Source organism: Choristoneura fumiferana, chromosome 5, assembly GCF_025370935.1.
Source record: "Choristoneura fumiferana chromosome 5, NRCan_CFum_1, whole genome shotgun sequence".
In the NCBI taxonomy this organism is placed as follows: domain Eukaryota; kingdom Metazoa; phylum Arthropoda; class Insecta; order Lepidoptera; family Tortricidae; genus Choristoneura; species Choristoneura fumiferana.
The window spans coordinates 14,982,351-15,010,011 of NC_133476.1; the positions used below are offsets into that span (position 1 = coordinate 14,982,351).

The 27,661-nt window shown below is 38.4% G+C and overlaps 1 protein-coding gene across 1 annotated transcript in view; it reads left to right on the top strand.

Moving 5' to 3' along the window:
- Positions 1-27,661, top strand: part of Rbp6 (RNA-binding protein 6) — a 622,038-nt gene that overhangs the window by 417,828 nt on the left and 176,549 nt on the right.

Below are 27,661 nucleotides of genomic sequence, written 5' to 3' on the forward strand. Positions count from 1 at the left end.
TGTATAATATAGATTCCTGCATAAACAAATGTTATATTTAATTCGTCAATTAGATTATCAGAAAATTTTAAACGCTTAGATTTTTCTTTTGTTAATCAAGCAAAAAATAAATTACAACTTTCCAGTAGGTACTAAGAGCTTTTATAATAATAATAATAAAAAAAACACTCATTTCGAGTAACATGGCCTTAACAGAATAAATTAATAAAAACAAAATATTTAAAACTTTGCACACCGCGTTTTTAAATGCACAGAAACGCACGTTGACATTAGCGAGTTTTTCTTTCCATAGCCTCGTAAGTCCTCGTGTACTTCACAAAGTATAATTCAATTTTAAGAATAACTGACGAATGTATGTACTTGGTGTATATACTCGTAGTATAAATTTTTCAATGAAATAGAACTTTCTTAAGTAAATAAGTAATTTCCAAAACCACAAAACTTAGAATTATCGGCTCGATTTGTAGAATTATGTATGATAAAAAAATTCAGGACTTACGAGGATAAAGCAGCTATAATATAATTATCGCGTATGTATAGCTGCTAGGTACGCGATACAAACGATTGTCAATGGCGCGTTTAAAAAACGCGATGTGCAAATACCGTTAGAGTATAATCAGCCGTAGGAACTCCGCTGTTGGACAAAGGCCTTCTCCATAAACCTCTAGTTGCTTTCATTAGAAGCGGCCTGCATCCACCGTGAACCCAAAACTTAAACCAGGTCATCCGTTCATCTCCTTGATTGGTCCTACTCTGCAGCTTGCTGATCCGCGGTCTCCATTCGAGAACTTTACGGCCCCAATGGCCATCTATCATCTGCCCATTGCCACCTCGACGAGCTAATTCGCTTCAGTGACCCTCGATCTTCTATGTACCTCCACATTTCTGATTCGATCCCAAGCAACCCTGAGCTCTCTCCACTCTCTCTTTGACTACGGAACCCAAAAATGGTGCACGCTAACTGCGAAACGCATCTCAGCGATTGCAGCTTACGCCCCACAATCAGATAGTACGCCTCCCCTCATATCGACGTTTTCCACTTCGCTTGTTGCACACCGTTTGGGAATAGTTTTTGTTACCGAACTAATCAACGCCCGGACAGAGGAATCGCAATTTCAATCCTCTTTTTTTCCCCAGTAATGCTCGCATGCGCTTATATTGTGTAACCGAAAAATGCTGATTGCCGATGATTTTGTTACTTCCGATAGGATTTTGTTTCGAGGAATACGAACGAACCTGATCATAAAAACTATCTAATTTATATCCTCCTTTTTATTAGCGCTGGCGCATCACTAGCCTAAGCCAATTAAAGTAGTTAGTGAACTATTGAAATAATTCATTAAGTGAATGACATGCCTCGTATCTTTATGCGTCAGATGTAGTCATTTTCAGTTCCTTGTGTGTCCTTTGTTCATTCGTCTAAACCTCCGTCACGCAGGTTTTACAGCCAAATGGTTAGACCTATGTCTTAAAATGTTTGTAGTAAAGGCAACTTGTTGATCCCAAGCCATACAAATTGTAAAAAAAAGGATTTTAAATGTTTTTAAGCAGGGCTTCCATACAGCTTAAGGAGGGTGAGAAATTAATCTACCTACTCGATATGGAGGAGGAAGGGGGATGTTGTTGATTAGATAAAGTTCACTCAGTAGATGAAAACTGTTTTTTTTTTAATATTGGAAAACAAAGGAATGGAAAACCATTAATATCAGCTTTTGTTCCAAAATGTTGTACCATCAGCCAAATAAATGGTCTGTCAATTTTTAAACAAGTTCTTATCAAATGAATATGTCGCTAAAGTCGAACTTTTAAGTTGACAGACACGTCTATTGGCATTATTGTTTTATGACATGCAATCGATTATCAACTTTAGAGTGGTAGACCACATATTTGGCTGATGGTACCTACCGAAGAATTTTGTAAGTACCTAAATTATTTACGAACTTGAAATTTGGTTAAGTACAATGTTTATTATTTTGTATAGTTTTATGGTATATAGAGGTGCAGATTTTTGAAGCATTGGATAAGATGACTTTTTAGACGCACTAACAAATACTAACATATTGATAAATCAGATATTTTCCGTAAAATTCCCGCATTTTTTTAAGTCAGTTGAATTTACCTTATTATAGCACATTTTGCTTAGAAATAGGGCTCCGTTAGCACTGGTTATTTATATATACAGCCGCTTAAAGCGGCATTCATTCACCAAATCATTCAGTAGCTAATTGCGGTTATGCGGTGCAAATATCGATTTACATGCCACTGTATAATTCAAAGGTTGAATAATGTATTGCCTTTCATTAGCACATTGGGCAGTACCGAGATGTATTTGCACGTGAATTCGCCTAACCGCACCCCGAAGGAGGTGATCCACGGATGCGGTTGATGCATCATTTATGTAGCAAATTACGTCAAAAAAGATACCACAGAAAATTTACTACAAAAGACAAATAAAGAGAAGTCATTATTAGTAATAAATAAGTCTCCTGTATGTTACACCATTTAAGCAGAAGTGACAGCGTGAAACTAATTTAATATTTGAATCGCACTAAAACTAGTACGTAACTAAGTTGTCTCGCATTCGACGCATATAAACGTTACGCAAATAGCCTTAGTAAAGTTAAACAACAAAACTTCATTACAAACTCGTGCACAACACATAGCGCGATATTATCGGATTAAAATGTCTCACCGTGGACCCCTGAAAATAGTTAAGCCACGCACTGAAACTTTAACGGGGGAAAAATACATAGCCTTTACTAATGAACTCCGATAATTGCGAGCTTACCGCCGCACGCGTTCTATTACCTACCCGGGAAACGGCTCACCTCAATCATTTTAATGCCTGCTCAATTATTATACATTGCGGAGCCACGCGGTCTCCGCTCACGCTGCGCCTCCGTCGTAGGCCCATCACACCACAATACTCGTAATCGCAATGAATACGAGCGTCTGATCAATGTATTTACAGTGTCGTTTTAGTTTTAATTAAGCTACAGCCGGCCGTTAAGCCGCACCGCGCAGTAAAATCGACTACGCAGCGCGTGCGGCGCGTTAATAAGTCCGCGCGAATTTAACTCCGAACGTGGACCGTAAATGAGAATCGCCAATAAATCGGGCATTATAATAAACATTAACGTTATTGTTTCCCGTTAAACGGCCCGGCGCGTCCCTCCCCTCAGGTGGCGCCGCAACAATCCGCTCGGAATTTCAACGACTTCAATTATTGAGTGCCTACGAAAACCGAACCCTTTGGGCTTCTCAAGGGGCCGGACTGTCCATTTCGCCCGACGATAATGCGGCGTGGCACGCGGAAAGGATATAGGTACCAACATTAAATAAGCCATTATATATCTGCTTCTCTTTTGTGTTTTTTCCACAGAGACTTCGGGGAATTTAATTTTAAACTTGGAATAAATACCCATCCCCAGACAATTGCTGCAATGTGATTGAGTTTATTGTTTGCGTTGAAAAAAACTTGAGTCACACATTATTTTTCACGCTGTTACCATTTACCTACACTCGAACTAAATTTGCTCACTTTTTAATAAATAAAAGATCTTAAATCGTTTACTACTGATACTTATATATCTCCAAGTTTCTCATCTCGCGATACTAAGTTCTTTACGACTGTCTGACTTTGATTTACGTGTATTGTATTACAAATTGAAAGTAGAAATGTTACTTACAAAAGAAAACTCGATAAATTTATAAAATTTAAGAAATTTATAAAACAGACATGAACTTTAGAATAGAATGATGCAAATATTAAATAACATATCATTTACAAGTTAACGTTGCAACCTGGCCTTATTGTTTTTTTGCTGTTATTAAAACTGTCCTATAAAGGTAGTACAAGCACTTACTTGGTCAACTAAACATTGCAGTTGCATATCACCAACAGTTTTTCGTACAACTGTTGCAATCCTATCGTCATTCATCAAGGTAGCAATTATTATACTCACTTACATGGTTAGGAGAGGATCGAGTCGACGAGAAGAGAGCGTAAGTACATGGCATGACCGAGTGAACGTAAATTGGTTGGTGTTCCACGTAATCGAGCCACCCGAGTCTCCACGCTTTGGTCTCTCCAATAATATTGGGTTCAGATATTAGGTCTTTGATTTTCCTGTTTTTACTCATCCTCCAGCTCCGTCTTCTCTCTGAGTTCAGAAAGTAACAGCTGATTTTCTGATGATCATACTCGTACATCATCATCATCATCATCATTATATTAGCCGTAGCACGTTCACAGTTGGACATAGACATAGTTCGGCTCAAATACCGCTAGAGGAACGAAGCTCAGAGAGACCTTTTGGATTTCGGGGTCAAAGGCTGGCTAGAGCTGACCCAAGATGATACTCAGGCTTACAAAAAAAAAAGTTCACGCAGCGACGACAAAAAAAACCTACATTCGCTCTTAAGCGATAAGGCTGCCTTAAACTTACCTGCTGGTAATTTTATCTCTGTGTACCTGTTTTCTGTATCAGTTAGTATTTGTGGTATACAATAAAGAGGCATTGTATTGTATTGTACATTTTGGATAAATAATTAAGTAGGCAGTCTATTATATCACCACGCCAAGATCGTCTCAGTAATCGTTAAGGCACAGGCACACTATCGCCGGCATGTCACAGCGAGCGGAAAGCCTAATCCAATTGAAGGTTTGCATAATTCTCGCCAACGTACCTACAGCACAATGTAATTGTAGTGCATTGAACTAATAGCTGGGATTATTAAGTTTGAGAAACTGCATGTGTGTCGACGGAAGATTAGGCTCCCATTTGGTTGTTTGATAACCGAAAGGGTTAAGTTGTTGATGTTAGGTTTTGTGTGTGGGGTGGGTTAATGAGGTCTACGAGAAAATAAAATATAAAACCGGCCAAGAGCGTGTCGGACACGCCCAAGATAGGGTTCCGTAGCCATTACGAAAAAAATCAAGTAATAAGTATTATGTGCGTTATAACACAATTAAAACACTTACTACAGTCTTAAAATCTATTACCAGAAAAAGAGCGTATCTTCACGGCACTTACGTCCTTTTGTTGAGAAGCGCAGTTTTTCGGCAATAACTCAAAAATGGTATATCCGATCATGTTGAAACCAATTTTCGTTAAAAGTATTTATTAAGCGTTACCTTTCCCACAGAGTATCGGCGTTAAATGATACTTTTGCTGCTGTCTTTCGCGGTGAGTGGGAGATCCGGAGGCCTGAGGCCGGAGGGGGAGGGGTCACCCATGGGGTGGCGGTGATAGCTTACCATCAGCTGACCCGTATGCTCGTTTGTCAGCTATTTGATCAAAAAAAGTAACATAAGAGAGACATCAAAAAACTTACTATTTAAACCTGCTTTTGCTAAATATGCACGAGTCAAAAACACTAACTACTTTCAGACTTTCAAAAAACTTCATATAACATCTGCCAGAAGAGAGATTTTTCTTGTGGTAAACAAGGATGTTTGAAAATTCAACCGAACCTTTTACACAATTTTATTGCGCATATAATTATAATGAATAATCTTAGATAACTTATTCGTTTTACCTTTTTTTATTATGAGAGGGAGGCAAACGAGCAAGCGGTTCATCTGTGGAATAAATAATTATTTAAGTACCTGTTGAATGTTCCCATAAAGTTAACAGAAAACAAAAATAGCACCTTGTATATTGAGTAAATTCACATTTCTGATTAGGTAGTTAACATAAAAAGAAACATGCTTGAGGTATCAACAAGTAATTATACTAACGTTATATACCGCTCGAATAATAAACTATTGTAAATCGATCACAATTAAAGAAAGCAGCGTTTATGGACCATAATTAAAAACCCTAAGAACGTAACATCGTCAAGCAATAAAAGTATTAACAAAAACAAAACACCCGAGTCCGCGTTCGTTCCACGGCATTATCGAAACTAAATTAAGGCGCTTACACATACACGTCACGTTGTCGCTAATCTCGACTCTTAGCGCAATCTGGAGCCATTCCGGTGAGTAAACAATACCGCCACCTTTCACAGGAACAAAGAGGAAATAACAAAAGAATGGACTGGCTGGACGAATCGGTGCACGGTGCATTATCGGGCCGGCACACGTGAGCTAGAAAGTCCACTGGCCTTTAGAAGGACGTTACAAAGAAATTTACACGGCACGACGGATTTATTGTTTAGTTGTTAGTTTCAGTACTAACTTTTAACTTTAAGCGACTTTTGAAACTAGAAGTTATAAGGAAACCTGCCTTTGTTTAAGTTACGTTTGCGTAATAAAATAATGCATGTATATTAATATTTCTACTTATTAGTTTAAATAGGTTTATAAATAAGCTACAGTCATGATCGAATTAAAGTTCCCTGGATATTTAAGTACCTACTTCTAAAGCCAATTGAGACTTATTTTTATTAAAAACAACGTTTACAAACAATTTTAGTGACTAAATGAAAAATTAAGTTACTCTGCTAAATTTGTGACATTTGATTAAAAAGCGAGCGGCTAAATTTTTTAGTGGCTTTGTCCAACTCTAGCTCCGGATGCGTTAAAAGCCAGCATAGTCGTCTGTGCTAAACAGAGAGTTAGCCACTGAAATTTCACCCGTTTTTTTTTTGTTTTATGATTGACAGCACACGGGGCGTGTTCGGCCGTCCGTTCAGCCCAGCGGCCCGTGATCCACTGTTAAGAGACCTATCTGCTGGGTGGTTTGTGCACATTGTCACGTGTTGCATAATACAGACCACTGCGAGCTTCGAATTTGTAATTTTGCGGCCGTATCGAAAAAGCTATGGATAGTTTGACGGTTGCAGTTTTGTGTGTTTTTTTTTTAATACATATGAAAGGTATTTACGAAACATGCAATGCAAATATTCATTACTGAATACGTCATGTTTTCGTTACAATAAATTTGTTACTTTTACAGTATGATAGAGTAAATCTTGTATTTAATTTAAAAAGAAGTGACTTTAACGCTTGAAATTTCGAATCCTATGCAATTAACAATTTGAAATGAAACATAAACAACGGAAATAGCTGCGCTCCATGTCTAATTACGAAAAAGAAAGGGCCGGATTCATTTTGTGCCTAAACGTAGAAAAAAAAGCTCGTCTCGTTAAAACTTTCGTCTACAAATATAAAATTCAATTTCTGAATGAGTGCAAAAAAATAATCCTCCACCATGTTTTTCGCGTTCATTTTGCATCAACCGACGTAGAATCCTAATTATCTTCCCAGTTAAGCTTAAGTGAATTATTCCAGCCGCCCACTGCGGCGTACAAACAAAACGGCACGGAGTTCGCAACCTCAGTCGAAAATACTAAAACATTAAAGAGCATTCCCGGCGTGTGTATAATATCCACTAAGTAGTATACGTAGCGCATAAGCCCGCTATCTTGGCAGAGGTAACAGAGCTGCGCTTTAGTCGGCTCAACTTTTAATAACGCCCGCAAAATCATCTAATTAATCTGATTACGGCTGGACCCGTAACACTGGTACTAATACTAATGCCTATTGCGCATTATACCGGCCGGTGCTGCCCAGTAGTGCCCGGATTAGAGGGTTGGCCCACTCGTCTCGAAGATTACGACTCAAGCCCACCGAAGATCCACTAGAGTCACATAAGACATCAGGCTCTCTTTGATCACGCTTTTCCTTAGCGGATTAAAAACCCACTCGACTTGAGCTGAAACTGCTAGGTTGTCAGTTTTATTTTTGTAACATTGGAGAACACTTAAGTAATGAGGCAGGACTAGGTATACTATTTTCAAGCATTCCTTGATTTTCAACGGTGCTTATTTGTCTTTTATTATGAAGACGTAATAATGATGGGGCAGCACGATCGAGGCATTAATGGCTTAAGAAATAAAGCCGCATATCGCGTTTCGAGGCTCGGCGGGCTGTTGTGTTTGCACGCGCCCCTATAAGTGTAATTACGGGTCGAGACTCCTTCAGCTGGCTCCACGCACACGATGAATGAGATCTGCGACTAATGGAGATCTTATCTTAACCCCGAGATGGAGTAAGGTAGCCGTCCTTAACAGTATAAACTTTATTATAATAATATAGGGACTTATCTCGCCCAAATAGGACAGTCGAGTCCAGGTCATAAATAAGGCCCGGCTTTGATTTCTGAAGATGACCCTTGCTTTATACGTTTCTTAGGGACGGATCTTGGAAGGCCCCTTTTAATAGTTTCTAAGGAAATCTTGCTTAATTGGCAAAATGGATCACATGAACCGTATAGGTACGGTTGATAATTGGGACCGTAATAAATTTCTTAACCTTGCTTCTCGCGGGTCTGTACGATTCGCTCTACTTTGTAATCCGTATGTATTAATTTCTCCACAATTACTCGCTAATCCGTTTTCTTCACAAATTAAATATTTAAGGCGGCAATTTCGTGGCGCTTCCGTTTCACTCAGTGCGGTATAAAGAAGAGAAGGCTATTTGGCAAAAGTAATTTTCAAAATTATATTGTTACTTCGCCTTCGGATCTTGTGATAATTATCTCCGGTTTGCTTTAACAACCTAAATAGAAGTAGGAAATTAAGCCCCTGTTTTGTGTTAAATTGTTGACGCGTCAATTTAATTCCCTTATAATTATTAGAACATGATATGCAAGAACATTCATGGCGGCGAGATTAATATCTCGCTGCACGGGGGGCTCCATGGATAATGATTAGGAGTTCACAAACATGAAAGTCCTAAAACAATTGAAAAAGAGAAAATCGGGATTTCGATAAAAGGTAAAGCCTATTGGCAGAACGATCGAGAGGGGCAGAATACAGAAAGAGGTTGGCGGCTGGCGGCCGGGAAGCGCGAGCAGATAGGCAGCTCGAGCGACGCGAATGCGACATTTCAATTTGAGTATATATTATTCATGGTAATGCGTTAAAAGCGCCGGCATACAACTTGCTCAGTTCGAGCGGGGACCGAGTAATCGCCGCGCACGTGCGAACACCAGATATATTCAATGTTGTGCTTTAAAATTGTCGTTTCGCGCCATTTGCAGTTGCCGCGCCTGGCCCGATGTGCCTCGCTTATAAAGTAACTCAACGAAATGTGGGACTCGTTTTTATATTTATTGTACTCTATAAAAATTACCTCTTTCACTAGACAGAACGATTACTCGCACGATTTTGTATTGAATGGAATATAAATAAAGTAGCATGTGCTCCCGTTCTCCGATGTATTTTATGAATGGCCGTGATACGACTACGTTTTCGGATTAATGGAATAGCTACCTGATTTACGTGAATTGCGTAGATTCCATTTAAACAAGATGTATTGAATACCGTGCATAAATCTCGGGCGCCACTAGGAGCACTCTGCTAGCCGGTGGCACCGCAATACGACCAAGAGAAATGGTCAAATGATATGTATCACGCATTCCACGCTACATTCCGTACCAGCAACTTGCTTTAATAGATGTAAATGGATTTATAAGAATTTATTAATTGAATCTTTTGTGTTTTCAGACATAATACCTACCATCGTTTTTTTAGATAACTCACAAAGAGTAATATTTATTAACACACAATTTATACGACCAATAACAAAACCGTCATTACAAAAAACAAAGATACCGTCGTTATTGTTCATAAAAGTTACCAAATTAGATTTTCTCAAACCGAATGATTCGATAGGTATAGGTACACTTATCATAGTACCTATTAGGTTTTAAGGTCTAACGTTTGAACATTACGACATTATATGTTATATGACATTACTCAAATGTTATGCTTATTAGTATTGGCTCTGTGCACGACATCAGCGCCACCTAGCGTCCGCAACTTTGTTGGCTCTGAGGCTCTGACGTTTTGAAATTTCATCATGACTTTGTGACAAAAATCAAACCTATCACGTATTAATTTATAACACAAAATTACCGTGATACCGTGATTTGGGTGGACAAAAAGTTGTGAATTCATTTTTGGTTATTAAAATTAAATGAAGTAAGTAAAATTTATTCAAAAAGTGATTTTTATTTTGGTTATTTCAGGGTTTGTTTACTTCATATATGTACTTTTACTTAAAACAAAAAGATAAAGCTATCTTAATGGTTTCTTTAAATAATAGTAAAATTATATAGTTGTTCTTATATCGTTAGTAATAAATTAAATATCATTTTCAGATAAAAATGAGTATTGTTTTGAAGACCGGTTTTGTGAGTATCACTCAATATAAAATTTCAACCACAAACCGTTTCATAAGGAAAATTGTTGGTATCTGCTGGACATGTCCGGGATGTAGAGGAATTAAGAACAAAACAGGGACGGTGTTCAATAATTCAAGCTCGCATCATAACACAATCCTCTATTATTAAAATTAGGTAGTTAAGTCTAAACAAATTGCTTTGTTAATGACAGACAGATTCATAATATGAGTATCACAGATGACCTAGCCTACATTATTTCTACTTTTGGCCACTACGAGCGCTGCGATAGATTTCATTACCCCCAGGGACCCCAACCTAGTACTTCGCACCCAGCGAATAGAAAAACAAGGTATTTATACAGCTTGCGTTCCACACCAATAGTTGTGTACGTATCGTATCGGAGAGGTCGGCCGGAGCTGCGACCGCCATCTATTATTCATCGCCGAAGACAGGGGAACAAAATTTGTGTAAGTGCGTTGTGATCCAGCCAATCTCGCCATCTTTATTTCATTCGCAATAAATGGATTACATTGTTCGCAGTTTGCGTTAGATACGTTATTTTTCGTTGCCATCAATGCTGTCTTTGTTCAGTATTTTCTACTGTGATCTGAAATTGATGATAATACTTAATATTACCAAGACGAAACCAAGCTTAAACTAAGCTAGTTTGCTTGTAAGTCACGAAATCCGGCGAGAGCAACCACTAAAAGGCGTATTTTATTTTCTTCCAATATCCCTATAAGTTTCTGTTTTTCTAGCAGATTTCAATATTGTTCCCTATCGTAAATCATCCCTCTGCCAACAAAAATAAATCGAAAACGTCAACAGAAAACAGGATTTCGACCGCGGAGAAAAGGAGGCAAATAAAATTTCAAATGCCAATCAAAATTACACATGACCTGGCACGCAAATACAAATGCTTACATACTGACATGTCTTTGGGTAGGGATTTTGTTCAAAAGGAGTATGTAGAATCGGTTAAATCTTTGAAGGGTACGTTCACTTGTAATCCCGAGTTACAGGGATTTCGTACTTCCCCCGATGCATCACTGTGAGTTAGCCGGGCCAGCGATAAAATCAATCTGACGGGAAGGGACAAACAGGAATAAAACATTGAAGCATCACGTACGAAAAGGGCTGCGGTCATAGTTTTCCTGATGAGGTAAATCGGTTCACTACTATTGGATCGCATAATGAGTTGTTTTGGCGCACGACGCTGGTTGGATGAGTAAATTGTATCTTGTTGATGTTCCTCCTATGATTTATCTGAAATCGTGGAGTCGGAACGCTTAATATATTTTGGTTATAATTTCAGAACACACAAATAAAGTGAAAAACAAACACTTTTGCCACAAAAACGACTTTACGATCTACAAAATGTCATTCCACTTCATCGAAAAATAAAACACCAACCTTTCAGTGTTTGAGAACCAAGCGCTGAGCGTAAGTCAAAAATCAGAAATTGGTTTTAGATCAAAACCTTACGCAAATGCGAGTTTCACAGTGGCGGCCTGGATACGACTGGATGCGTGACTGGCGGCAAGCTGAACGTTTTTTCTGTTCATTGCGTGTGCTCTCAGGTAGCCACAATTCAGCGAGTGTCTTAACCACGCAATGTACAGAGAAAATGCGCGATGTCGTGGCCAGACAATGAGCGTACTACGCCCACGACGCGTGTGATAAATATACGTCGATTCATCACCCACGGTGAACCCTCGTTCAAGCCCTTCCACTCTCGACCAATCCATCTACGTTCTGTTTCAAAATACACAACTAAATAAAACACGAAACGCAAACAGAAATCATTGTTCGTAATTAGGTACTTATGAAGTCGAAAATATAACAAACTTTCAACGACGCGCTCATCGCTACTTTTTTAATTAAAATGGGGAATTTTGGCGGGGTCTCACCTGTGCTCAGTTCTCGTGCCACCGTTTTATCGGTACCCCGGGACATAAATTAGAAGTAAAAGTAATTGTTGAAACTTTTCCAAGGCAGGCCGGAGGGCTAGTGACTGGAATTTGTGCAGAATTACCTGCCACTGGTTTTAAGACTTGCAATTTATCAGTGCGGGATCCCACGGCTCGATAGACCGTCGGACCGATGGTCAGTCGCATGGAAAAAGGCTAGCCTTTTTTCAAGGCTTACCGGGATGCATTAACGCGGGAAGTGATTAATAAATCTACCTAAGCGCAGCTTTTATACTAAATTAAATTTTAAAGCCGGACATTAAACTTTGGTTTAGTCACTTTTTGGTAGCATATTTATTTTACTTAACAGAAACAGTAACTTTGTTGAAGTATATAATTATTTAAAGAAAACACGCTGGGTAAAATAGCTTGCAATTTCCGAAATGAATGCAATTTACGCCTTCATTACGCAAATTATTCCGTGAAACGGGCCGAAAATGATATTTATATTTTACGTATCCAGTGTAACGGGATTGTTATACGCGTATATTATGGTATCTCGGAAAAAGGCGGGTTTTGATTGACGCTGGCAATCCGCTTAATGTGACCTCGAGGCAAGTTTTGCGCGGCGCACAAACGACTGGTTAAATTCAGAGGTCGACGCAAAGCGACGCAATCTCTCTCACGTCACGCCGAAGGAGCTCGCCATATAATTCATTTCCCTATTCATATTTGTCTTAGTGGTAGATTCCTGGGTGCGAGCTTTGAACGCAAAAAAAAAACTAAAAAAGGCTAAGGAGCTATGCAAAATGACATGATATTTTACGACGGGAGTGTTATTGAAAAAGTTTCAGGAAAATATATTTCCTTCTCACTTCGCCGTTCGTATGAATTGAATCGGGTCCCTATTCTAAGCATATAGAAGAAGTGCGCCAGGCGTATGGTTTATATTCGTCGTTCAAGATTACGTGACTGGAAATAGTAAAATCGGATGATGATGTTGATAATGTAGGTCGTAAGAGGCCATTGCCAATAAAAAGTTATAGGTAAGCGATGGATTAAAAGGAACTGGGTCAGGGCAGGGCTCTACCTTATGAAAATAAGGCGTTTTGGTGGCTCCTCCCTTCTACTAAACAACGGATATCGCGTTATCTATCAATCTGCCGATGCCTGCCTTCCCGCACGTTTGTAATCGATCCTCGTAAAGTAAGTAGAAAGTGAAAGTCGAAATAACGAAAAACAACCGAGAAACATACATTAATTTTCATTTGTAAAAAGGTCTAACTTCGAAATACTGTTTATAAAATTCTTTTCAGACAAAACAGGAGCTACCGAAAGGAGCAGCCAATCACACTAACTTTGCATTACTTTGAGCTAGTGCTTGGGCTCTAAAAGCAAAGTTACATGCACTCAATAGAAGGCCGCTTAACAAACTTTTTCTCGGAATACGTCATTGAGAAAGGCAGCCCGCAACTTGGCAATATCGCCCATTTGTCCCGGGCAAATGAATAATTATTGAAATTTAAAATTCTTATTTTGCGTAACATTACCAAGTTTAAAAGGGGTCATGACTTTTTTTATAATCCCAATCTCCTTTTGTTCGATAATGGCGGAGTTTTGACTTTTACGATATTGAATTTCGATAGCTATTATTTTATATTCTTATATTTTACCTAAGTTTTATGCTTATTTTTTATCTGAATGGAGCATTTTGCACACGCATGAGATATAATTAAAGCAGTGTCATAGGTTATCGTTAATTGGCAGCGAGGTCGCGCGCCGGCGCGGCTGCCGGCTGCCGGTCCGGCCAGCGGGAGTCGTTTGCACCCGTCATTACCGGCAGCTGGCGTCGCCACACGCACAACGACCTCTTCTTTTCACAGAAAATTTTACTAGCACACCACGCGTGGAACACCCGTATCTCCAACATTTTCCGTGATTAAAATTCCCGCAACGCCATTTATCCTCCCCCATACTTATTTACCATAAATTTTATCATAATTCCATTGTATTACCGACAATCCCTGATCTATCAAGAGATACTGCCAGTCAATAACGTAACTTTTACCCCCAAACTTAGTAGCCGCAGAGGCTAGTTGAAAGTTTCATGTGCCTGATAATTTACATAATAGAAGACGGTAGGTCTATCCCCTATCGGGGTCATCCGAACTTCTGTGGATTAGGGCTTTCACCGTCGAGGCTTATCGGATTCTGAACGAATTTCGGGATTCATGCGATAGTGACGTCATTATCGATATTCGATTTATATGCAGATTTGGAGTAAAGGAGCGTGGGTGCGGCCGAGGTATTGTGACGTCACGCCAATGCCCCGGCAATGCCGTCCTGTCTGACAGCTAACGCGCCTTTACAATACTACTTGTGGACACTTCCTCCCTTCTATAGATAAAACAAAACTCAGATAATAGATACGCTTAAATACATATACAGCGCTCGCTTCGAAACTGAGATCCTTGTTAAAGTTTCGCGCACTGGACCTTAAGACGACAGAAGCTCCATTGTAAGGATTTAACAATATCTCTCGCTTTGCTGCACTCACCCAGTGATAATAAAATATCACAATGGTAGTCAATTCTATTCATGACAAGTATGCGAGATGAAGAGTGTCAGTGGCATAATTTGAGAAATCAAATGATAAGGAAATTATTCGGTTAAGTATTGTTTAGAGTTTGTGACTAAGTAAAAGTTGAAAAGTCCTTTCTGTCTCTGTTGACGTCTTTTGTTTTGGCCAAGTTGTATTTCGAGTTTTCAATTAAATTGGGACTATTTGCGACATAAGATCCGCTTCAATTGTTTCTAATTTAATTTATTTCAATGATGTATTTATGACTTTAAAAACGAATAGGTTTTCGAACGGTTCTCGTCTTGTACTTCCTATTCTCCTATTCGGTTTTCGAAACGAATAGGAAGAGGAAGTACAAGACGAGATTCCGTTTTGAAAATAACTGCTAATTTAAAACAAATAATATTTAATTTACTTATTTTGCCAGTAGCCTACTTCGAAGATTGTCATCTTTTGCTTTGCTTATGCTGTACATAACAACATCATCTGAAAACAGTGACAGATTGCGGTTATTTCTTCTCAGACGAGACCTACTTTGTAAACAATAAGTAATTTGGAAAATGGAAGCGAACGTATGAAAGTGCGGCTTTTCCCATAGGTAGTAACGTAATGACTAGCAACAATCTACATCAGACTAACGAGTAAAACTTCAGTAGCGTCATTATGCTACCAGCGATCGCTTTATGCCGTCGAATGCTCAGCGAAATGCCATTTTTCACTCCGCCTATGTTGCCCATCTGTGGTAGGTACTCATACTATCAAATAGCTTCTGGTTTAGTAACTCAATTAAAAGAGCTAGCACAAGTTTCAGTTGCATTTGAGCGGATTACGTCTAAGTGTTAGGTTAGTTCCATCAATGTTTTAGTTCAAGCTCGTGTAGTAGATTTTGACCATAGCTTTTCGCTAAGTACGTTATTAGTTTCAGTGTTCCGTAATCCTCATCGTCGTAAATTCGGAGCGTTGTACCCGGATCGCTGTCAAATTCACGTTGTTGTTGCCTAATAATTCATTAACTTTTTTTGAGGAAAAAGAAAGCGAGTAAAAAAGGCCAACACATCATTCATCTTTTACCCAAGCTGTCTATTATGAGTTGCAGTTTTTAAAAAGTTAGTAATTAACATCGGGCCGCAGTCGCAGACCACGTCCTAACTTCTGAAGTGTTCATAAAGTTTGGGGAATGCCCTAATCATTAACAGCGAGGCGCTTGCTCAAAACGATGACTTTTTTATTCAGGTCGCATGATAGGAGAAGTTTTGTAATTAAAAAGGTACAAAACTTGGAAATACTTTCGACTGATGATTTAAAGTCAATATATTTAAAGGGCGAGCGTTTGTGCCAGCCAATTTAGATTGAGATTTAAAAATAACAAAAACTTATTTTAAAAATTTGAGCTTAGCCGTTGCTTGAATATATTTTATACTTTGATTTGAGTTGACTTCCCGTTGTATAGAAAATCGATTTATCGTTGTGGCGTAGAGGGTCTCATCACAATATAGAGTTCAATATTCCTTTGATGCTCGTGAAATCTATTGAGGACTAGATAACAAAAGCTCTGATCTGCCTTTGGATGAAACAAACTGTTTTGTGAACATTGACATCCAATCGTCGGTTAACGTGATAAAAAAGCTACGTCATGCAGAAAAACATTGTTCTTACGATATGAATGTGAAAACTTTTTAAATCTCGAAGACGACTGAACCGATTTCACTTTAGAACCAGGCAATAGTATGTAAATGTAGGGGTCTTTGAAAGGCGAGTACACCGTTTCATGACAACACACAAGCAAACTTAATGGTGCTGTGGTGGGGTGGCATGTACGATGGTCATCTTATCATTTACTCGTACCACTGAGTAACATTCAAATTCAAGCTCACCCGTAGACATCTCAAATCAACGGGTAAAACAACAAGGGGTATTTCATTAAAAAGTTATAAAATATAACATTACGCAAGCTAGTAAAAGTAACCACTTAAGTAAGTATACCACCATGTTATCATTGTATTTACTCTTAAGACACTTGTAGGTATTTTTCAATTATAGAATATATTCGGACCGAATGGGTCTACTTTATTCCAGGGGCACTCGGACAGCAACTCATCCTCCGCCTGTCGCAGTATTTCACCACGTCTATAAAGATGAAAAATTTCAGTAGCCTTATGATAAGTCCCTGTGGTTGAGACAGAATGGGTGAACACCCAAGGGCTCATCCCTGGGTTCGATCGCGTCTCCCCGAGGGTGTCATCCCGTTCGCTCCCGTTTGTCTCGGTATTGAAGCGCAGGTTAATAAGTAATGAAGCGGATTCGACCGAGTTTTGTTTGTTAAAGTGATTATTCAAATACGAAAAACGTTTCCGGTTTCCCTAAACTTCACTCATATTTTATTCACTGATTTCTTCACGGTTTGAGGAATTCGTAATTGTTGATAGAATTTTCGCAGCTATTTGCTCTCGGCGAGAGCTACTGCTGAGTTATGATTTAGTTCAATATTCAAGTTTCCCCTTTGGTTATTATTTTATCTATAAACCTTTGAAAAGTCCCGGTGTTTATTGAGTAATTAAGACAAAAGGTTGTAGCAATCCTAACCACATAATTAAACGATAACATTGTCTGTCCATTCTAATTAATAAGTTCGTGCTTGCCCACATTTGTGGCAACGTAGAGCGCAAAGTAATTTATGTTATCGTCGTACCACTTACTACTGGAATTTGTCTTCTATTAAGTTGAAAATTTTCCGCTTCTAACTTGGCTCTTCTCTAAGTTGGGAAGTTATTTCGAATGAGAAGCAAGAGAGTTAAAAACAAAGTGGGCGCCCAGTAGTGTTAAATAAGAATACTATGGTCGTCCCTAAGCTTTCCTAAGAAAACTAATCCCATACCGAGATTATTTCGCGAGGCTTCCAATCAATTCGCCTATAAAAACACGGGATAAAACGTTGCTATCCTCTTCCGAGAGTTGTCTCCTCGGAGAATCATTACGAAAATACGACAAAATTCTAGAGCGTCTGTCCTTAGGAAAGGGTGTTATTTATGGAGGGCAGAGGCCGGGGTGTATCTGAGTGGCTCTATTAGCTCAACTAATATTTTCTTCTTCAAGTTAATTGTTATGTCGCCTTTAAGACCAGGTGGCTTGTCCCATTACGCCGCCGCGGGGCCGTAATGCCGAGGCGCGAAACTTGCGAGCCGCCACGCCAAGAGCGTAGCCCCGCAGAGATATTTAAACAAGTTTAAACTTTTTCTCTACAATATTTCCAGTGAAATGCACTCTTATTGAGTTCCCTTAATTACGCTATCGAAATGCTTAATCAACTATCATATTTTATTGACTGACATCGTCTAGCGGGATACAACGGTTTAAGTTACGTGTTTGTTACTCGATCAACGCCAGCTTTTTACAAAATGTTCACAAACGCTTGAGGATAAAAACGACGCCCCTAAAATCCAGCTTTAATAAATGTGAACGATCAACGTCCAGTGTAAACCCAGATAACAGACAAGCAGCATTGTTAGCCCAACATTGTTGGTATTTTGATGGACGCGAGGCTGACCATTACGACTAGACCATTGTTCCCAAACTGCTAAAGTAACCACTGCCCGTCATGAGAAAACGGTTGCATAGTTCTAGAGTTCCTTTCGACAGCAAACAGCTCTAATTTGAAATATTCTGGAGGCGTGATTGATTATGTTGACTTCTAGTTAAATTTAATGTTGGCAACACAATCATAATTTTAATTGTATACTATTTTCACTTTTTTGTCAAAAACGCAATGGTAACATTGCGTTTACGTCTGCGAAAAACCCCTAAAATAGAAGTGAAATAGCAAACGGAACTTAATTATAAAAATATATCATATAAAATGTCACCGTATTAGAAAATTAATATGTAAAACCTGATTTATAAACCTTAAATCCTTGGGTCGGCATTTTAGAATTTCAAATTTAGGTTATAAATTATAGCTACTTATGTTATGAGTTCTAAGGAGTATGTCTTTAGTGAAAACGTTAAAATTTGGTGATGATTTTGTTGATTCTTTTACGATCTTAACTTAGCTTACCAAACCATGTATGAAAAAATTACATGAGGTAATGTTTAGATATATTTATATGAATCGTGTGACTAGTAGGTATGTCGGTGGCAACGCTGCAATATGACCTCATCATGGCATCGTTTGAAAACCGATCGTATTTACGACTTGGCACTCCGTCGGCGACTGGACGTCTCGAAACACAATATCACTTTTTTGATAACATTAAATTATTTTTAGCAGACATTTCTCGTTTTTTCACAATGATGTTGAAAGAAAAATCTTCTCTGCGTTTAGACTGTACGTGAGTTTGTTTATTTTCTTGCAACCTTTGACTATACTTAATTCTTTTTTTTAGCTAGTAAAAATGACGCATGTACGAAGTTTATTTTAAAGTTTGCATGTCTGCAATATCATGCAAAGCAACTGGCCACTAATTTAAAAAAAATATAACAAAAAATTTAACCGACTACAAAAAACCATGAAAATATTTTTCTACCAATTTGAAGTCGGTGCCTCAGCACTAGCCAGCAGGAATGGACCTATAGTCGTCTACCTCACCTACATACTATAACTATAATATTGGGCTTCAATCACTCCTGCTGGCTCGTGCTGAGGCACCGACTTCAGACTAGTAGAACATCTTTTACGAAAGATTATATTTCCCGATGCAGAGACGTTCATTATTGAGGAGTCCTGGTACTTCACCACCCGTTCCATTTCACCATATGCATTACGATGAGCATAAATTGCTTAGCAACTGTGTTAAGTAATTTAAATTCAACCCGTGAAATACTTGTAATTGAGTACCTACTCGTAGTTACTCCGATTGTCAACTGTGGTCTTCATCATCAGTTCCACTTCACCAAATGATGATTTTCAGAAGCAAATGCACGATTTACTATTAAATATATTCAAATTACCATAGGTGTCCCTACAATAGTTGAAGAGTTCCCTCGATTTCCTTAGGATGATCACATCCTGATTTGGTGCTTATGGGACTTAATTGAAGGTAGGTACGAACGAAAAAAAAATTCAAATCGGTTCACAAATGACGGAGTTCTGAGGTAACAAAAATATTTTAATAAAAAAAAAAACAAATTGATAACCTCCTCCTTTTTTTGAAGTCGGTTAAAAATTAGAAAACAAACAGCACAGAAAGAAAACTCAAGAATATGATATGTTCAGTCCTAGCCCCCGTTTCCGTATTAATTTTATGTTATTATAAAATATTTGTTTTATTTTCATTTTTTTACATCCCAAACATCGGTTCATAGTTTATAGTAAAATAATAAATTTTAAAGATTTTTTTTATAATAATGTTTTAATCGATAAGATAACGGATAACTCACGTCTGGATACGAATTTAGCTCGACATTTTTCGAGCTAATTCATAACCCTTCTTATGGGAGCAACGCGACTCGGCGCCGGCGGCTGCTGCAACTGCAACGCGCACTGCGCGCCACCGTCTGCTCGCGCGACTACCCGACGAAACTAATACCGGCGGACAACTACCCGCGTTTTCGTCGTCATTTTTGTCATAATTGCCAAAAGTAGGGTAGCACACAACACTAACAACATTACTCTGTAAAGGCACATTTACACTAACTGATGACGTAGTACGAGTTGCGTTGATCAAATGTGGTCTTCATCATCAGTTCCACTTCATCAAATGATGATTTTCAAGAGCAAATGTACGAGTTACTACTAAATATATCCAAATTACCAATGGTGTCCTTACAATATTTGAAGAGTTCCCTCAATTTTCTTAGGATCCAATCATCAGATCCTGATTTGGTGGTTATGGGACCTTGGTGAAGGCATTCCAAGAAAGGAAAAAAAAATTAAAATGTCGGTGTTCTGGGGTAATGAACAAAAAAAATCGAATCGGTTCATAAATGACGGAGTTCTGCGGTAAAAACATAACAAAATACAACTGAATTGATAACCTTCTTCTTTTTTAAATTGTCGGTTAAAAATAATGAAAAATTATGCGTTATGACGCAGATTTGAGTCAGCGAAAGATGAGAGGGACACTAATTATTATAAAATTAGAAAGTGCCAGAATGGTCGATAAAAACAAATATATATATTTATTAATAACGTGCACTTCTATTTTTAACTGCCGGTGTGTAATATGAAAATTAGTACACGAACACTATAAATTAAAACCATAATTATGCACAAACTGCAAATAATTATATAAGTTATGTTTCGTCGTAAATCGTAATTCACTAAAAGCGGCTAATCATATAAATCTAAACATTGCAGAGATTAAACAGTCCAATTAAATTTTACATAACTAACAGTGTTTACGTATTCGCGTGCATGTGGTCGAGCTAAACCGTTGCAGATACTGGCGCGTGCAAACATACATTGATTGATTTGATATTAGTTCAACTGACAAAATGTTGCCTCTCCACGATATCGCATGCCGGCTTTTAATGGACTGCGGTGCAAACACGCGTTCACTTAGTTTCTGTTGTTTTTAGCGTTCTTATGCGTTCGATTGAAACGAACTTGAATGTCAGTTTTTAGCAGTAAATAATTTTCTGATGAAAATTTCAGTTTCTTTTTTGCTGGTTATACTTTTTGCTGGCTGTTCTTGCATTTTCACTGAAAATAAAAACGGATAGCTGAACTAGTTTTGCTACTTGATGTTTAGCCAAAATTTACTAATTAGAAACCAAAATAATGCTAATATTGCCCCCGACGCAAAAAGAAGTGTGTTAGCCTCTGTCGCACCGTAGCTCTTAAGCGGGTGGACCGATTTGAATGCGGTTTCTTTTTTTTTGAATACAGGTTTTCTAGTGATGGTTCTTAGACATGTTTCATCAAAATCGGTTGAGCCGTTTTCGAGACACGGAACTTTGAAGTGACAAAGTCGCTTAAAGTCTTTATATAGCGCGGTATTCTCTATTATTAATTTAACTCATGACATGCATTCATTACTTCCTTCAAAAATATCGTATAAGTTACCGAAACTGTTAAAGAATTAAAATACAAATAAAATGAGATGAAACTAAACCAAGCGTGTAATAAAAGTCCTATCACCACTTCAAACAAAAATATATCAAAAGGCATTAAGTCAAAGGCTTAGTCTCAAACATCACAAACAACAATAACAAGGATAAAACACCTCAAATCCGCAATATTACATTAAATCACGGCAGCACGGAGAAAAACTGAGAAGAATTAAAGCGAGTATTCTTAAAACAAGTACCTACACGTAGTAAATTACAGCGACAGGTATCCCAAGGGACGGCAAGGCCTTCCCCCTAAGTAAAATAATAATAGGGCCAGCAGCTTTGTAACGAAACGGCGACATTTAGCAAAATTGCGCCCTTTATTACGAGCAGCTACATGTTTATTGATATCCAAAATTTTCACTTAGCTACAATTTCCTTAGTATTTGCTGAGTGTCGTTTAACTAAGGCACTGTTTAGGTGATAATTGGAATTACTAGATTTGTTGTTCCGTGGATAGGGATTCGGGCTTAAAAGAATCATTAATGATCAAAAATTTGCTTCTCAATTGGCACAGTGGACGTAAAACCGAGAATATTCTCGATTGGAAATGTGGTCATTAAATAAAAAAGGAAATAATGTTACGTACCAATGAACTAAAAGAATTTCTTTGCTCACCCGCGATCTGAGAAATTCTTTTAGTTCATTGATATGGACCCCCGCAAAGTAACGCCTGATTCAATAAATTATTCAATGTTACATACCTACCTGTACATTGGGAAATCCTGCAGTATCGTATAGTAACGTAGTAACGATTTCCCAGTCTTTCCTTCTTTCAAACCTTTATCAACCAATTAATAAATGTGTACGCCGCCTTCAAGTCTCTCGATTTCTCCCTGTTCTGAACAGTAAAGATCTTCCCGCCACTTTTACGACTTCATCTGCCATTGCATTTGTGGCCTTCCTCGAGGTCTTTCGTTGTCCCAATGCTCCTTATCTAGCAGCAATTTACGCCATGCGACATGCTTTCTGGCAACGTGACCAGCCTATTCCTCTTTGTGTCTTGACATTTTAAGAATGAGATCAGTTTCTCTTTTATCAGAGCCATCGTCTTTCGATTTCTCAAAGTATTTAACACCTACTTTTCTCTTCATCTTTCTTTCTCATCAGAACAAAATTGTAATGGTTTTTAATCAAGCATGTTTTGAATATTAAAGACGTACCTGATCAAGGCAGAAATATTCTTATTAGTGTAGAGTAAATGCCAATAGGCAGTAACTAGATGAACGAACCAGAAAACCGACCAACTAGCATAACAATTGACTTCCTAAAAGCCACGTTCAAATTTTCCACCGACTCACTACACTAACATAAACAACAAAGAATCTTCATGAGCAAACACTACAACTTCACAAAACATTACAATGTAGTAGTTCCTCAATAAAAATTCTTTGTTCTAACCAGCACACAGTCTTCCAATTTTGTGTTAACTTATAGAAGTTTAAAGATATTACATTTAGTGTAAGTAATTTAGTATAAGTAGTAGTACATTAGTATATAGGTAGTGCTGCTCCGGGTAGAATTGACTCCGCTGGACGGAACTCCTCGACGACTACTGGCATTGACTTGATATTTGGTACGGCAATGCAGTTTGGGTGGCAATGGCAGTATAGTCAACAAAAAGTATACCTAATCAACAGAAAAGCTTTAATTAAAAATATTTCTACCAACAAAAACTTATAATATAATTCAAGCTAACCTGGAAATACGGTCAGCCTTCTGGGCACCTTGCCCATTTACGGCGATTTAGGCCAAATTTTCTACCTATAGCTTAATTATGTTTTATTATGTTTGTTTTTGTTTATGCTGTTGAAAATAAATTTTGAAAATTGTTTTGTAAAAAAAAGCTAACCTTTAATTTCGGTGTCATTTATTTTTTCTCTATCCTACTCACGTATTCTTTTAATCCGTTGTTGCATCCCGCTAATCCTATTCTACTTCGTAGTACGGCCTTACTACGAGTATAAGTACGCGTGACCGGTAACGAGATGTACACTTTTATAATACATCGCGTATTTTGTCAATTAATCATTGGCGGTGAGATTGTATACTGAGCAATGAACGTAGAATTCTCTCGACGCGTCGCTGTTCGCGCAGTCCGCTGGCCGTCTTAGAGACAGTTTCTTTAGAATTTACAAAATAATTTATTTTAGAACTTTTTCTTTTAGATATCAGAGTAGCAAATTAGGTAGGTTAATAAATTCAACTACTCCACATATTGGACGGATACAAAAAGGCCATAAAAACAAGGGCATGCAATGAAAACAGTCACGATTTTTAAGAGAACTTTCATTTGTAGATAGTGACTGTTACGATGGCCGTGGCAATTTTTTTTCTGTGCAGTTTATGAACTATTTATTAATTACAAATCTATATGAAACCAGATTCGATACGGCACTCGTCGGAGTTCGTATAGCGTCCGTAATAACATCGCTGCAGCGCCACTCAAAACATAGTTCGATATAGAGCGACGGACGTCCTTATTCCTGTATATTCAAGCACTTAAAACTATTTACAAGCTCTATATATACAATTTGTATTGTAAACAAACACAATTTCGACATTTATAAAAACTAGTAATTTTCAGTAGAGCTTAGAAAAAAGTTAATTTGTTGGAATTAAAAAATCAAAACCATTAATACCATGTGATCATTAACTTGAAAGACACTGCAGAGGCCGCGTCGATCAAGCAAAGTTCGATTTCTCTAACGTCACCCCAGGGAGCTACCCATACCGTGCCAGACACCTGTCCTTGTCCTGCCTGCGACACAACCGGCATGCTAGAGCGCGACAAAAGCATAGACCTTACAAATTGCCCGTTACGATACCGCATTAGATCACAATCTTCTACGTAGAGTTATCGAAGCCGTATAAATACATTGAGTTACTAGCGAAGTAAAGTGTTGAATTGAAATTTACTAAGGAAACGTTCCCCGGTAATCTCTAAATGTAATTGAGTTGAACTGAAACCTCTCAGTTAATCTTTCGTAATTATAAACGTTATCTGCTTCCTTTGATGTCGCCACAATGAAATGGAATGATACCGTTGCTACTACGTTATTAAAGTACAGTTATGGCTTGCCCGTAAAACGACTAAGCTAAATTAAAAGACAGTGTCAAACGGTGATGCAAAATTTCTGTTATTTTCCCAATCTTAAATTGGACTTTCTATAAGTTTAGTTGTATCGATCCCTAACTCGGCAGTATAGGCGTGTCGGGTAGGCTGCTTTATTTATAATGTCGCCCTCGGGACTGGATGTCGAATCGCGGGCGGACGCCTGACGAAACAAATTCTCTCATTTTCCTTACAAGATTGCTTTACGCCAAACTTCTCTAATAAAACGTTTCAATGGCCGCTAATTTATTTTTGAAAGACAAAGATTTAGATTGAGTTCTGTTTTGTAGCTCTGTTAAATCTGCACGAGCCAATTACTTAAGCTTCGAACACAAAAAATAACTGTATTTAAGAGAGTGGAACCGTTAATCTTTGAACGTGTGTACCACAAAAGTATTTTATAAAGACGTTTCACATTAGCTGAAACTACTGCAGCGCCAAAACAAAAGATGACTCGGCGCGAAACGATTTAATCCGAGTCTTTCCACCGCAAAAAAGGGGTTGTCCACTTCACATGTGAAACAAAAAGCGTCGCAATTCCCACTCAAACAAATCACCGCTAAACAAACGTTTCTACAGGTAGAAATAATTCAGCGAAAGGTCACCTGTTACGGGTATTCGGCATCGATCATCGGGAGTGCGTGGCGCCGGCGTCGACCTTCCACTGCCTAATGTGACCCGAGGGAGCGGCCGTGCTGCCGACTCCGAGACAAAACCCCAGGGCTCCCGCTTGTCAAACTCAACTTGCCCAATTTTGTTTAACACGAACGCATTTTTCAACATCGGTAATTTTGCCACCAATCTGATTTACTTTTGGACTTAATTTTGGCCTTTTTTTGCTGTAAATCAATCTTGTTATACAAAACTTAGGCAATCGTTGGTCACGTGTTTAACACGATACCATCCATATCTATCATACATATTACTTATGTCTAGGACGTGTTAAAATTTTTTTGTGGTTAAGCCAATCTATGTTTAAAAATTAGAGCCTCCTTTTTCTCATCATCATCATCATCATGCTGGACAAAGGCCTCTCCCAGAGAACACCACAATGAACGACAACTCGCCACTTGCATCCACCGGTTTCCCGCTACTCTTTTTATTGGGGGGGGGGGTTGCCATAATCCCCACGCTTGGCAGGCGGCTTGGGGATCGCAGTGTTATGCTGATGGTTTACGCAGAAGACGCTGCTGCCCGTCTTCTGGATTTTTCCCTTAGTCGCCTTCTACGACACCCAACGGAATGAGATGGGGGGGGAGCTATTCTTGTCCGGCAACCCCACGGCTTTTCTATTTGCCCACAACCCAAATTTTATTTAATCAGTTAAAGCAAAAATCCAGTAGTAAGTAAATCTAGTAGTAAATCCAGAGTAAATACACAAATTAATTAACATAAAAACCGACTCAAAAAATAAAAAAATGGAACCGATTGTAAAACCCTTGAAAATATTTTTCTAGCACTAGGTACCTACTAGCTCGAAGTCGGTGTCTCAGCACGAGCCAGCAGGAATGGAACAATAGTCGTCTACCTCACCTACATGCTGCTGGGTCGTGCTGAGACACAGACTTCGAGCTAGTAGGTACCTAGTGCTAGAAAAATATTTTCAAGGGTTTAATAGTCGGTTCCATTTTTTGTTATTTTTTTGGAGTAGGTTTTACTTTTTTGTTGAAAAATTTCTTAATTTCTCACTTTTTAGAGTGATTTGTAGCCAAAGAACATCTCACAACGATTTCATGAAGCCCAAACACGGCTTAGTTACGTTGTTTTATAACAGAGTTCCGTTGCCTACCTTCCGGCTTCAGCATCAGATTAGTTCGAAAGAATCATTAACTTAAAGCTCCTTCTTAGTCGCTTATCTAGGTATATTAATAATGATCGTTAATAGACGAGCGAGCATTACTTAGCTTTGACGAGTTCCATTGGTCATCTATGGTCTTCTTCATCAGGTCCAGTTTACCAAATGATATTTTATGTATGTAAATGCTTATTTTAATGCTAAAAATTGCAAAATCGCTATAGGTGTGCCTATGAAATTTGAGGTTTGCCCTCGTTTTTCCTAGGATCCCATCATCAGATCTTGATTTGGTGACAATGGGACCATCTCAGAAAAGTAACCCTTTCGAATAAAAAAATAATTTTGAAAATCAGTCCACAATTGACTGAGTAATCGGCGAACATACTTAAAAAAAATACAAACATTAGAACATAGAACCTCCTCCTTTTTTGAAGTCGGTTAAAAAGTAATTTCATGCTCAATCACAACGTGTTAGTAACTAAAGTTAGATACCTACTAAAAACATGTAATTGAAGGTTACTAGGTCCCAAAATTGTAATAAGTAGGGTAACCCTAACTAACTTTTCATAGCTATACGTAATAAAACCTAGAAAAACGGCAAGGCCTCGCTGATATGTTGGGTACGTAATATTTTCTGCTCGATGATAAAGCACGGTAACAGCTTGTTGGAACTAAGTAACTCCAAAATGTTGAAACCCGGAGAATTTACAACGGCCATCATGAATGTAGAATGCGTGCGGTTCAACATGAATATTGACGATGCCATTTCGTTACCTAACATCAAGGATTTATCGCAGTTTTGTAACCGGATGGGGAATTTTAAAAATGCTCCTTCGTGGCCATATTTTGGTGTGCGCGGGCAAAGCGCGCGCGACGCCTCGACGGTGACAGCGCATCTCGCCTCGCGTGTATTGTTCGCGTCCTAACCACCGACTTTCCATTTATTTCTCTATGAATACGTTATTACCTGCTCGCCCCCGCTTATCAAAGTTTATTTGCAGCGTGTGGTTTACTCTGTACCGGTGCTTATTCGTTATTACAGCGCCAGAGTGTTTTATTGCCGGGGCGGGGCTC